The sequence below is a fragment of the Mirounga leonina genome, unplaced genomic scaffold (genome assembly GCF_011800145.1).
Source record: "Mirounga leonina isolate KUSES-001 unplaced genomic scaffold, KU_Mleo_1.0 Mir_170, whole genome shotgun sequence".
NCBI classification, from domain to species: Eukaryota; Metazoa; Chordata; class Mammalia; order Carnivora; family Phocidae; genus Mirounga; species Mirounga leonina.
This window is the reverse complement of record NW_023270433.1, coordinates 21,792,724-21,806,010: the sequence shown is the minus strand read 5'-3', so window position 1 is coordinate 21,806,010 and position 13,287 is coordinate 21,792,724. Positions and strand designations below refer to the sequence as shown.

Below are 13,287 nucleotides of genomic sequence, written 5' to 3'. Positions count from 1 at the left end.
CACGATGCCCCAGTAGGCATTACCACTGTCTTCCTGCATTTTGGGGGTTAATACTTAGCCCTTCCCAACCCCACGTAGCACAACTTCTTAAAATAACATCCCAGGTCCCCCCTAATTTACTGCCTGGTCCCTTTCCAGCCTTCATTACCCCTTCATTACCCCAACTACATCTTCATTCTCCACCATTCATCTTTTAAGAGACGCATCATTTTCACCCTTCAAGGCCCTTCTGTGAAGTCTTCCCCAGAGTCAGAAGTTCATTTTCCATTCCCGAGCATGCCAAGGGTTCTTGGATTCTACAGCTGACACCTAGTTATGCCATCCAGCTACTATGTACTGAACTTAGCTGCATGTTTTCCCTCTGCACTGCCGCTCTTTTTAGCATCTTTGTGTCCGCCTCTATAGGAGGAATTCTGTAATTGCTTATTTAATTACGATTTTCTCCTTTTCTCCCAACCTTCTAAGATATCCATAGTTCTCCACGAGATACCTACGTAATAACACAATAGGGATTTGGGAGGGAGGGGGTAACATGATATGTAAAAACAAGAAACCAAGTAGTATGAGGCTGAGTTAACAAGGCCAGAGCAAACTTTGAGACTTCAAACCAAAAGCTATGTTCCCAGTTTTATTACATCACACTTCACTTTTAAAATAAATCATGCTCCTCAAGTGTGTATGCATATGGGTACCAAAAAAACTAAAGGAAGACCAGCCACACATTAAGCACAGATATTAAAATCTTGACCTCAGACTAAATTTTAAGTCTTGTTATTTGCTGAACACTTGGAGCTTCCCAGTGAAAATGATACAGTGTATTCTGCCCAGATTGCAACTTTCCTTACTTAGCATTTGAAATAAGATTCTTGGCCCTAAAAATCACTAACTTCAGGCTAAGTGTCATTATGTATCAAAAAGACTTAGCAAGTAAGAGTTTTACTTTCCTTGAATTTCCCAGTCTAATGGAACCAATTCAGTAAAGCCTTGAAAATCTATGGTATAATTTTTTTTAAATGAAATTTCTGTTTGGTAAATATTAGCTTCAAACAAAAATAGAAGTTTCCAAACACAAGCTGTTGAAAGGGCTGCCCTTCCCATCTCTGTATTTTTCCCCATCATTTACAGGGATACTGAGATCCTCTGAGTGCCCACAGCACTGGGCAGCTGCTGGGCCTGAGAGACACTAATGCAAATGGGAAGTTGGTCAGGTCGGACGACAGAGGTTACCCCCACTCCACATCACTTTTAAGGCTAAACAAGTTCACTCACTGTAATAGAATGGAAGATTAAGGGGGATGTGGGGGAGTATTATTGATGCCCTTGTGGAGGAGGAAATAAAAAATAGAGGAAAATCAACCCCCAGGTCTAGGTTCTTCCTCTACACCCCCCCCCCAGGCATCTCCTACTGCAAGTTTTTTTTTCTACCTTTGACCCTCTTGCCCTCACTACTGTTCTACCATGGGATAACCAACTGCTAGGTTCTAATTACCTGGGGGAGCTGGAAAGAACAGCAAAGATCATTAAATCCATCCATTTCCAGATGAGTACCTCGAGATGAAAACAAGCTGACCTGACTGGCTAAGGTGGGACCACTAGGGGACGTTGTGAGCATAGGGACTCGGATTATAATAACCCACTCTTCATTCTAGCCCCTGCCTTCCCCCTACGCACTGTTACTTAGCTTCTTTATCCTCAAATTAAACGGTGTCAAGTAAAACACGGCCTTAACATACAGTGCTAATCGTTATTCACAGTTTTGCATTTGAGGCAAATTTCTCACTCCTACCAGATTTAGAGAACCAAGGACAGAAACAACTAGATGGTAGAGTGAGTGAGTGTGTGTGTGTGTATGCAATTTAGTTCAGTCCAAACAGTCATAACTCCAGTAAACACCCTTTTCCCTTGGGGTTTAGTCTTCTATTTGACAAGTGAATCGCTTCTTAGGAGAATTAGAAGGTTTCCCAGTGCAGTCTCCCTTTAACCAGAATCGCAGGCTTTGAATCACAGACCACTGGCTTCACAGTTATGCTTACGCTGGGCAAACAACACTTATGCAAATAGGTGAAAAACAAGAAGAGCCTGAAGGAATAGAGGATTTTATCCTAATAACTGCAGTTACAGGTTTCCGATATTCAGGTTTGCAAATATGCACCTATTCCAATGGGAATCAGTGAAACTTTAACAAGCAAGCCCTCGCTGAAAACCCACATTTACGAAAAACCCAGAGATTTCAACAAACAAGAAAAGAAAGAAGTAGCGACAGAGAGCAACAATCTCAGGCCCCAGACCGAAGGCAGCAACAAGTCCTGGATGCCGTCATCCCCTACAAATCAAAGGCCAAATGGCAGCAAAGAAAAAACAAGAATAAAATTTAAATCCATTCATAACAAACTAGTCCTACACAAACCAAACGAGCCTGTCGGTTTCAAAACTACCAACTCTAAGCCAGGTCCCTCCCTTGCCTTCAATTTCCCAGTTACTTGCTGAGCGTGTTTGTTAGGCGGCTGCACACAAACTAAGCTGAAAGTCCGCAGCTCGGGCGAGACGAAGGAGTCGTCCGTGAGAAGCAAGTGGTGCGGGAGCTCCGCGCTGCGGCGCGCGGGGAACCCTGGCGCTCCACGTCCACCCGGACCCGGCTTTGGGGTAATTTCGAGCCCCCCACCCCCTGCAAGCCTTCTCGCGCTCCCACCCAGACCCAGGTAACCCGAGGCCACCTACGTGTCACTTGGGCGGGTCCGGGCCGCAGACGCCGCACAAAGCGCGGGCCCCGGGGCGCACTGACCTGGCCGGGGGACGGAAGGGCCGGCGGCCCAGGCGGCTGCGGCAACTTCCCTCCCGGGGCTCGGTCAACTGGTTGGCGGCGGAGGCCACGAGAGCCTCGCCTCCTGCAGGCCAGCTCGCAAGCGCGCACGCCCACCCACAGCCGACACAGGCGAGCGCGCGCGCGCGCACACTCACACTCGCTCGCACACTCGCACGCACAGCCACAAAGCCCGTCTGCCCCAGGACAGTGCGAGCCGAGCGCGCCGTGCGGCGGCGCAAGCGACGCGGCGGCCACTGGCTCCGCGCCCAGGGGGCGCCGTCCCCCCGCCCCGCGCCGCGCCCGCCCCTTTACCTGCGCCCGCCGCTGCCCTCGGGCTGGCCTCCCGCAGCGCGCTCGCTCCCCGCGCCCGGCCCTCCGCCCGCCCCCTCGGCGGTCTCCCGGAACGGGGCCGCCCCCTGCGCCCACCCCCCGCCCCGGGGAAGCCGGGGAGGGCTCCGCGGCGCCGGCGTCCAGGCCGCCCAAGATCCGGGCAGCGCTCCGCAGCGGGCGGGGGAGTCGCAACCCGGGGAGCGCCAGCCGCCGCTCGGGCCGCCTGCTCGCGCTTTGGCGCGCTGGCCGGGGCGGCGGGGGAGGGGACGCCGGGGGAGGGCCGGAGCCGCGGCGCGGACGCCAGCCTCCTTTCTTCCTCCGCCTTCTTTCTGCCGGCTCCACGTAGCACAAGTCGGCAATTCCCGCACCCCCGACTCCCTCCCGCTGGCTCGTTCCGTCAGCTGGTGTGACGCCCCCAGAGCCCCGACCCTCGGCGCGCCCCTTCCCCCATTCATTGCCACCTCCCCGCCCCGGCGGCGGGGCGGGGGCGGAGGGGCACTAAGCCTCCCGTCACTATCTTACCGCCCCCCCCACCTCCGCAGCCCCGTGTGACCCACCCGCGGCCGCCGGCTCGGATGCTTACCCCTCCCGCGCTCGCCTCAGCGCCCGCCAGCTTGCTGGGCTGGGTGGGCTCCCCCACACGGTGCATTTTCATTTTGTCGCTCTACTCGTCCCCCTCGCAAAGCTCTGGAAAACATCGCGGGCCCGCAAAACCCCTGAAGTAGGGCCTTTCTCGTAGTTCAGTTTCTCAACTTCGCAGAAGACACCAAGTTTCTCCCAGCACAGCCTCTAACTGGAGGCTGCAAAGAAACCAAGAGTCGACTTTTCTGCTAGAAAGGTGCACACGTCTCTGTTTCTGAGTTGTCCATTGACTCGGTCTGCAGACCAAAACAAGCGTGACTGTGCTCGCTTAGTTCTCCACAGCCAGGGTTACACATTTCTCTTCCGCTTTCCCAGTGAAACTTTGCAAGTGCAAACTATCAGTTTTAGGAGCGTAATTAAGGGCGGGGAATGCACACCTGGAGGTGTGGGCGGGAGCGGCGCCGGACTAAGCTCTGGGGATCGTTCTTGGGAAAAGTGGCAGCCACAGAGGATCGCCCAGGTCCTATAACAACACCCGGTCCATCGGGGGCTTTCCAGCCGCGCCACCTCCCGCTTCCCACCCTTGGCTTCCCAGGATTTCCGGGCTTTGGGCAATTCTCGGCCTCTCGCTCCGGGGCTAGAGCCGCCACGCATCAGAAGGAGCTGTTTAGGGGTAAAAGCTGAGCGCGCTCTTGCCTTTGAAAGGGCCCATAAGAGACCGGGACAGCAGTGAGGCAGGGGGACTCGCTCGGCTGGACGGATAGCTAGGTCTGAGGAAGAAACGCAGAACAGCGATGGGGCGGGGGGGGGGGGGGGGGGCTGCTTTGATGGTAGTCGCTCGGTAATCTCGGGCTTTCAGAAAGGAGAGGTCCCTTTAAACCTCAGTGGGCGGGGAGGGGAAGACTTCTCGTAAAGGACACTTTTCGAGATACCAGTTAGGTGTGCTTATTAACAGAACGTGACCAGCTGCCCGCGACTGCTTAGAACCTTGACTGTGTTGGCCTATGGTTTTCACAGGATGCTCAGGGCTAAGACCTGTCCGCTAGTCAATTACTATCTAAAGCGGTTTCTTTTTTAAGATAATCTTTCAAATCCTCCTCTTTAAAAAAAAAAAAAAAAAGTTGTTTGGTTTTTTTTTTTTTTTAAGTAATCTCTACACCCAGTGTGAGGTTCGAACCTACAACCCGGAGGTAAGTCCCAGGCTCTACGGAATGAGCCAGCCATGCTCCCCCTTTCTAAAAAATCAAACATTCCACTTTCTCTCCTTTCCTACCAATTTATGGTTTATTTTACAATAATCCACTTAGAATGTGAAAAATTAAAAATGTTAATACATGCACGGTGCCAATATGTTCATGTACAGTACAGAAATGCATGTACACACTCTTCTCAAATAATGAGAGGCATTGACCTTAAACTCTAAAAAAATATATTGGGCAGGGGCGCCTGGGTGGCTCAGTTGGTTAAGCGACTGCCTTCGGCTCAGGTCATGATCCTGGAGTCCCGGGATCGAGTCCTGCATTGGGCTCCCTGCTCGGCGGGGAGTCTGCTTCTCCCTCTGACCCTCCTCTCTCTCATGCTCTCTGTCTCTCATTTTCTCTGTCTCAAATAACTAAATTTCTCAATGCCAAAACTTCAATATCTAGTGAAAAGAATGTTTTACATTTTTATTTAAAATAATTGAAGTATTATATTAATTTTATCAATAAACATTATTAGATTATTTAATTTAAAAAGTATTTCAATGTTTAGCCCCTCTTCATAAGTCAGAGTGTAAAGGAGTTTCTTGCCTACCACTTCCCCTTGAATATTTTTGAATATATTGATTTTATCTCTTACCATCTTAAGGAATATTGCTGCTCGTGCCTTCATTATATATTAACTGCCTTAATATATAACTGCCTACTCTGTGGTCCTGACATCAGATGGGGAGTTCTGTCCACACAAGACATATGTACTCAAGAGTTCTAAGTTATTTGCTATACAACACTTTATTTTCTCTTTATTTGGTCTCCTGTGGTCTAAGATGAAATGGAGAACAAAATTCAAGGTCAGCCTGGACAGACCTGTCTTTCTGACAAGTGCAGACCTGTCTGAATGAGACTGCTCTGCAACCAGCTTTAGGACAATAACTTTCAAATCCAACGTAGGTTGTATGCCCAGCGTAAAAGGAGCGAGAACATGAAATCCAAGACAGAATTCAGCTCAGCACAGAAATTAATTCATCAAAACAAGTACTGTGTTCCTAATGAGCCAGTGTTCTCCTCTGTAAAATGAGATAATAATACAAGCATAGTCTATTTTATTGGGTTCTGAGCTGTCTTTATCAAAGTAAGGTAAATAGACTTGAACAGTCTTCTTAAAACATTGAAACAGAGGGGCGCCTGGGTGGCTCAGATGGTTAAGCATCTGCCTTCGGCTCAGGTCATGATCCCGGGGTCCTGGGATCGAGCCCCGCGTCGAGCCCCACGTCGAGCCCCGCGTCGAGCCCCGCGTCGGGCTCCTTGCTCAGCGGGAAGCCTGCTTCTCCCTCTCCTTCTACTGCTCCCCCTGCTTGTGCTCTCTTGCTCTCTCTGTCAAATAAATAAATAAAATCTTAAAAAAAAAAAACATTGAAATGGATGCTATGGTTTCAGTAAAGATGAAGGATGCCGTGATACACTTTCTTCAATGTTTTTACCTGCCTGTGGCCCTCTTCCATTCAGGCCATTGCCTTTCCTGGATAGTCATCCAAATGCTTTCTGCGGTAACCTTTCTCTCTTACCCTCTGCCAAGCAGTGTTTCTCTAGATTTGTTTCTTCAAATGACTTCAGCAGAGCTGAAGACTCAAAGACAGCTGGTGCTATCAAATGTGAGAAAAAAAATATTTTCAGCAAAATGAAGAGAATTTTAATGAGGAGTATTTCAAGTACAGTTTCCATTATCATCTCAAAGGATACTATAGACTTTGTTAGATTACCGATGTTCTCTAGTGAGTGGTCCAAGAGCTATAACTGACGAAGCACTTAGGATGGACAAGTTGGCTGTCGTTGCATTAGGCTCTATCATTTGTTCAGAAAGGGATTGCTGGTCATGCCAGTTCTCTGCCTTCCCATGTTCCCTTTCGTCTGGCAAAAAGCCTTTGAAATTTTCTATGAGAGTAATCAAAACTATCAACAGAAAGATCTGTTGGAAACTTACTGCCTGGTCTGTTAATGTAGAGACTGGTTCAAAAAATACATTTTGGTGAAACAATACCCCGAGAGAATACAACCTGCTGGGAAAGTTCTTCAGGTGCCTCTGGGGCATAGGTTTCTTCCTTCTTTACATAGGGCATATGTGCCTCTCTGGTGTTTTTCCTTTGGCTAGAAGAAAATCATTCTCCTTAGGAAACCTTTCTATTTTAAAAGGCCAGCGGCAGAGTGGGTGAGGCAGCCCAATTTAGTTTAAAAAAAAAAAAAAAAAAAACCCTCTTGATGGTAGAAATAGCATGAGGAGACTCCAAGAAGGGGGAGGAGACCTTGGGATTGTGGGCACAGCAGCCCTGTGGGAGGGCTACCTGGCAATGAAATGAAAACCCTCAATGGAGTGTCTCTGTGCTCACCTGCTTCTCATCACATCACATTTGTGCACAAATCATCTGGCCAGTCTACAGCAGATAAAGGACTAGCAAGTTCTTTCCTGTAGTCTTCCTTACCCAAGTGAAAAGGCTTTGATAGAAAACAAACGGAGAAAAAAACGAAAATGAAGAAGAAAAAAACATGTGTCACGTGTATAATATTAGAGCTAACAAGAGACCTGTATACAAAGGAATCATAGAAAGGGTCATAAAAATCAAACAAAAATGGTAAATTGCTAGTAAAATGGATAGTGGAGAAAAAAAAGAAAAACGAGACTATGAATGAGATTATAATTATAGTTTCAGTAGAATTTTTTAATACTAAGAGAATAGTATAGTCATATATCCTTTCCGAACATTAAAAACTTAGGTAAAATAAATACTTCTTAGCAAAATATAAATTACAAAAACTATTGATTCAAAAAATTTAGAACATGAATATATCTATAACCATTAAATAAACTGAATTCCCGTTTCTAAATCTACCTGCAAGAAAGCTCAAAGATTTAGTGGGAAAGATTTATGAAATCTTCATAGACAACCTCTATTCAAATGGTTTCAAAGATTAGAAAAAGAAGGAAAGCATCTTGATGATTTTAGGAGCTAATAAAATCTTGATACCAAAATCAGAAAAAAAACATAAAAAGGAAAATTATTAGACAAATCTCAAAAGGCATTAAAAAATGTTATTTTTACATACAATGTTATCAAACCCAGTTCAGCAATGGATTTTAAAAATATACTTCATCAGGTTAACACCATAATGTAAGGATGATTTAATATGAGAAAATATAAAGTAATTTGCCATTCATTTATTGTTTTTAATCTTAGCAAACTAGGAAAGGAAGGAATTTCCTGAATACAATAAAGAGTTGCTACCAACAACCTAATTCTAGAAACAGTATTCTTAATTTTAATTCATTAAACATTTTTCTATTAAAGTTAGCAATAAAACAAGGATAGATTTACCATTTTATCATTTATTCAACATTGTACTGAAGCCCCTTGCTAATAACACACACACACAGAGAAATGAGAAGCTATAAGGGTCAGAAAACAAGAAAATATGATTTATAGATGATGTTGTCTGCTAAGAAATTCAAGCAAATCTAATAAAGTAATAGAACAAATAAGAGAGTTTAGCAACATTGTTGAATAAAAGATCAATATACAAAGAAACCACAACCCATTAGAGATATAAATTCTTAAAGGTCTCACTCATAATAGCAACCAATCTTTATTATAATTGATTAAAAACTCATAGAAAGGTAGAGTATGTGTGGAGAAAATATAAAGTTTTGTTGAAATACAGAGAAAGGCCTAAATAAATGGAGAGATACATCATGTTCATGGATAAGAAGACTCCTTGATCACAAAGCAATCTACTCCAAATTGTAATATAGGCTCTTTCGTAGACCTTGACAAAGTGATTCCAAAATTCATGTGGAATCGGAAGAGGCCAAGAATGACTAAGACAATTCTGAAGAAGCAGAGGGAGGAAAAATTTTCCCTTCAGATGTCAAAAGCTTCATACTGTAATAATGTGGTGTTGGTGCAGTGATTGGTAAATAATCTAATGAACAAGAAAAGCAGGGCGCCTGGGTGGCTCAGTTAGTTAAGCAACTGCCTTCGGCTCAGGTCATGATCCTGGAGTCCTGGGATTGAGCCCCGCATCAGGCTCCCGGCTCAGCGGGGAGCCTGCTTCTCCCTCTGACCCTCTCCCCTCTCATGCTGTTTCTCTGTCTCTCTTTCTCTCAAATAAATAAATAAATAAAATCTTTAAAAAAAAAAAAAGAAAGAAAAGCAGGTTCAGAAACAGAACCACATAGACCTGCAGGGTCTATTATGTCATTCAATAATCTAATGAAAGAGAATTGTAGGTTCAGAAACAACCATTCATATAAATGACAAATAAGTCAATGCAAATTGGTAAATCAAAGATGATCTGTTTAATTAACGATGCTGAGATAATTAGCACTCTATATATTTTTAAAAATGGGATCCCTACCTCACACTGTAAACAAAAGTAAGTTCTTAATGATTTTAAAAACAAGGCAACACCTCCAGATTTTTAGAATATCTTCATCATTTCAGGGTACAGAAGAATTTCTTACACAAGGCACAAAAAGCACAAACCATAAAAAGAGTCTTCTCTTTTCTTTCAAAAAAACATATGACTGATTCTAATATGCTGGATTCTTATGAGTTCTGGTAGTTGATATGATGTCTGCTTCAAGCCCTGCAATGAGTATTCTAAGGGATATGAACAGCACTGTGTCACCCTGAGCAAAAGTGGGGCGCAGGGTTTTCCTAAGTCATGTGTATTTTGTTGTCTCTATTGTTTTGATTTCATAGTCTACTATACCTTCTAGAGCAAGGTGAAAGCAGCAGTACTAGAGGTAGAAGAGGCTCTGAAACATTTTTGATGTAGACCCCTTTCAGAACCTAATCAAAGCTATGAAACTTCTCTACAGATAAATGTAGAGTATCTATCTTGTAGCAGAGGCCTCTGACTACAATAATATGCTTTCTTGCCTTCTTGGGTACCAGCTAGACTAGATTTCCCAGCTACTCTTACAGGTAGTTGAGGCCACAGAGCTGAGTTCTCTCCAGTAGAATCTGAGCATAAGTGACTTTTGCCTGGTCTTCTAGGACTACCTATAAAATTCTCTTACATGTGCTTCCTTATGGTCTTTGTCCCTTTTGGTTGACTGGGATGGTGATGCCCACACCAACCTTGGAGCCATGGGTTGAAGATGACTGGCAGCCATAAGTCCTGACACCTTAGTGTCCGTATGAAGGAGAGCCTATCTACTGATGTGAACACCCTCTATGGACTTTTACCTGAAAAAGATATTTCTTGTTCTTTGAACCAATAAATTTTAGGAATCTTATCAGTTAACTTGGCTTAACTAATATATATACTCACATACATTTTGACTGTTATCTCAGCAGGTCAATGACACCTATGGATTGATCTAAGAAAAGGAGAAATTCTGATGTACTGCCTTCTGGAGTGGGCACTCATCAAAAGTGGGCAAGTTAGAGATGTTACACATTTGCGCAAAGTCTGCTTTATTAAGCACCGATTACATTTAACTGAATGGCTCCACCAACATATACTCTGCCAGAGACAGGTAAATTCCAAAGGTTTAAAAAAAAAATGAACATGAATGGAAGATGAATGAGTGACATCAGGAACAAACTCCTGATATACACAAAAATATGGATGAATCTCAAGAACACGCTGAACAAAAGAAGACACACACAAAACAGTGTATATTCTATGGTTTCATTTCCATGAAGTTCTAGAACAGGAAAAACTCAACTGTAATGTTAGAAACAGAACGATTGCCTAGGGAGTAGAGATTGACTGAATTCCTTGGTTGAAGGATATGTCCTATATCTTGCTTTGTGTGGTGGTAACATGGGTGTATGTAATTGTCCAGACTCATTGAACTGAACACTTAAGATCACCGTAATTTAGTGTTTGTAGATTATGCCTAAATAATATATTTTTAAATGCAAGTGAAATTATATGGATCTATCCATGCAATAATATTCCTAAAACAAACATGAAATAATGCTCAGCCATCACATCCTCTGGGAGCTACTGTTGTAGCTATGAAACTTTGAAATGGATGATATGGTTTCAGTAAAGAAACTGAAAATGATTATATTCCTATATATACAAGAAGCAGAAAATGATTATATTCCTACACAAAACCAAGACACACAATAAACATGTCCTAAGAAAAATTAACTTTATGATAAGTCAATAGATTATTCCTAGGTATAAAGTCTGTGATTTTCCACAGCTAGTATCTTAATTCTGTGTAACATAGAATATATTTCTATAATCAAGAGTGTATAGTTTCTTCTGCCCTTAGTGGGATATACTAATTATATGACAAGACTACATTTTAAGATTTTTATTCTATGTTGTCTTTTCCCTGTATTTCCATTTTCCTCCCTCTCATTGTTGAATAGTCATATGCTCTGTGTTCATTGCCCAGGAAGGTGTGCAGCAAAACAGACAACAAAAGAGCCAAAAATCTTTGCAGAGAGCTTAAGCTCTTAGGATAAAAGGATTTACAGGCATAGAGTGGTATGTATAGACCTGAAAGAAAAACAACACGCTAGTAGGAGAGCGACAGAGAAAGGTTTGTGTCTCAAGAACAGAGGGCACTTCTGTTCTAGCAAATGTTCCAAGCAAGACCGTTGAGAAGAAAAGACTTCAAGACGTGTTTAGATAGAGGGGACCTAGAATAGCTTAGTAACAGATGCTCATGTCTCATGGGTAGCATAGCAACAGGGGACTTGGACAAAAGAAGTCTTAGAGGCAAGCTCTAAAGACCAATGGTAGATGGGCCCCTCCAACACACTGACATTATACAAAACTTTGGATGGATGACCAATCTGGATACATGTGTATAACTAATTCCCTAAGAATGGAGGAAAACTTCAAAAGAACTGAGCTTATGCTTTCCCACCAACCCTGAAGAATAGGAGATCCTGAGTTAGAATTTAATCTGAAATATAGGAACATACTTCTTGAATATCTAAGTTCATTGACTGAGATTCACACCCACTGTATTAGTTTGTTAGAGGTGACAGAACAAAGTAGTACAGTCTTGGTGGCTTAAACACTAGAAATGTATTGTTTCACTGATATGGAGGTTAGAAGTCCAAGATCAAGGATTTGGCACAGTTGTTTCTTCTGAGGTCTCTCTCCTAAGCTTGCTAATGACAGTTTTTTCCATATGTCTTCACTTGGTCTCCCCTCAGTCTGTGTGTCTGTGTCCTAACCCCCTTATAAGGACACCAGTCCTTTTGGACCAGAACCCACTCATATGAACCTCATTTTACCTTAATTACCTCTTTAAAGGCCCTATCTCCAAATACAGTCACATTCTGTGGGTTAGTACTTCAAAAAAAATTTTGGGGAGACACAATTCAGCCCATAACACTGACTAAGGTTGGAGTTCTTATCCATGATTGTTAAGAGCCCTTGGCCACCTCATGTGGGCACCTTGAAAAGATTACAAACCTTAGAATAGGAACCAATTTGATATAAAATATGGCCACAACCTTGGGAGGGTTACTATGCAGACAAGAGGTAACTTCGCAGAAGTCACTGCTAGTTTGCACAATACGGATGTACTGTAAGGAGTTTGAAACAGTAACACAGAACACTTTAAAACTCCTGGGATGATGTAGTATGATCAGAAGGAAGGAAGCAATAGCAAATGAGCCCTGATAGAATTTGTTGATGAGGTTAACTTAGCTCTAATTTCTAAGAAAAGATCTAGAACAGTATGAAAAGTTATCTTTAAAACCCATTTCTGGGACTTTAAGTTTTTGAAAGGTTAACAACAATAACCATAACTGGACTTCTTCCCACAGCGAGATTGGCACTGACTTGCAGAAATTTAGATCTAGAGAGCATGGACTTGACCTATTCAGCATAGGTTTTGGCAAGTGTAAATTACATTCAGTATCATAATCTATTCTAAGATGAAGTTGAATGAACATGATCCTCCCCCTTCCATAATTCTTCTGACTGGTAAAGGAGAGGGTAGAGGTAGAACTTCTCCACTTCTCCACAAGCAGGAATGCTGAGCCAGCCTTTGTCAACAGCGTGATGGACACATGAATGAAGTGGCCACCATGGCAGAGAGGGAGGCTATAGACTCCCACTTTCCAAAGCTACCTCTATGACGCTGCTTCTAAATGTCCAAACTGCCAGCTACAGAGACCCACTCAAAGCCCACGTACGGACATAAACATGGACCAACTCTGAGCTCCTAGTACAGACCATTTCTTGAGACCATCTGGCAACTTAGTGGCAAGTTGACTAGGTTGAGCCTCTTCCATGCTAAAAAGGCTGTGGTTTATTTCCACAGGAATAAACATCTATTCTGCATATGGCATTGCCGTTCCTACCCTCAGGCCTCAGCCAGCATCACTATCC

The 13,287-nt window shown here is 43.6% G+C and overlaps 1 protein-coding gene across 9 annotated transcripts in view; it reads right to left on the bottom strand.

Moving 5' to 3' along the window:
- LPAR1 (lysophosphatidic acid receptor 1) overlaps positions 1–13,287 on the bottom strand; it is a 296,026-nt gene that overhangs the window by 132,331 nt on the left and 150,408 nt on the right. The window contains exon 1 of one of the 9 annotated variants that reach the window (XM_035016083.1): positions 3,717–4,402. The exons of 2 other annotated variants lie outside the window; for them this stretch is intronic. The gene's annotated coding sequence lies outside the window, so the exon portion shown is untranslated. Of the gene's footprint in view, positions 1–2,718; positions 2,986–3,115; positions 3,179–3,716; positions 4,403–13,287 lie in introns of those variants that run through there. 6 more of the 9 variants (XM_035016074.1, XM_035016081.1, XM_035016082.1 and 3 more) reach the window with 6 other exon arrangements.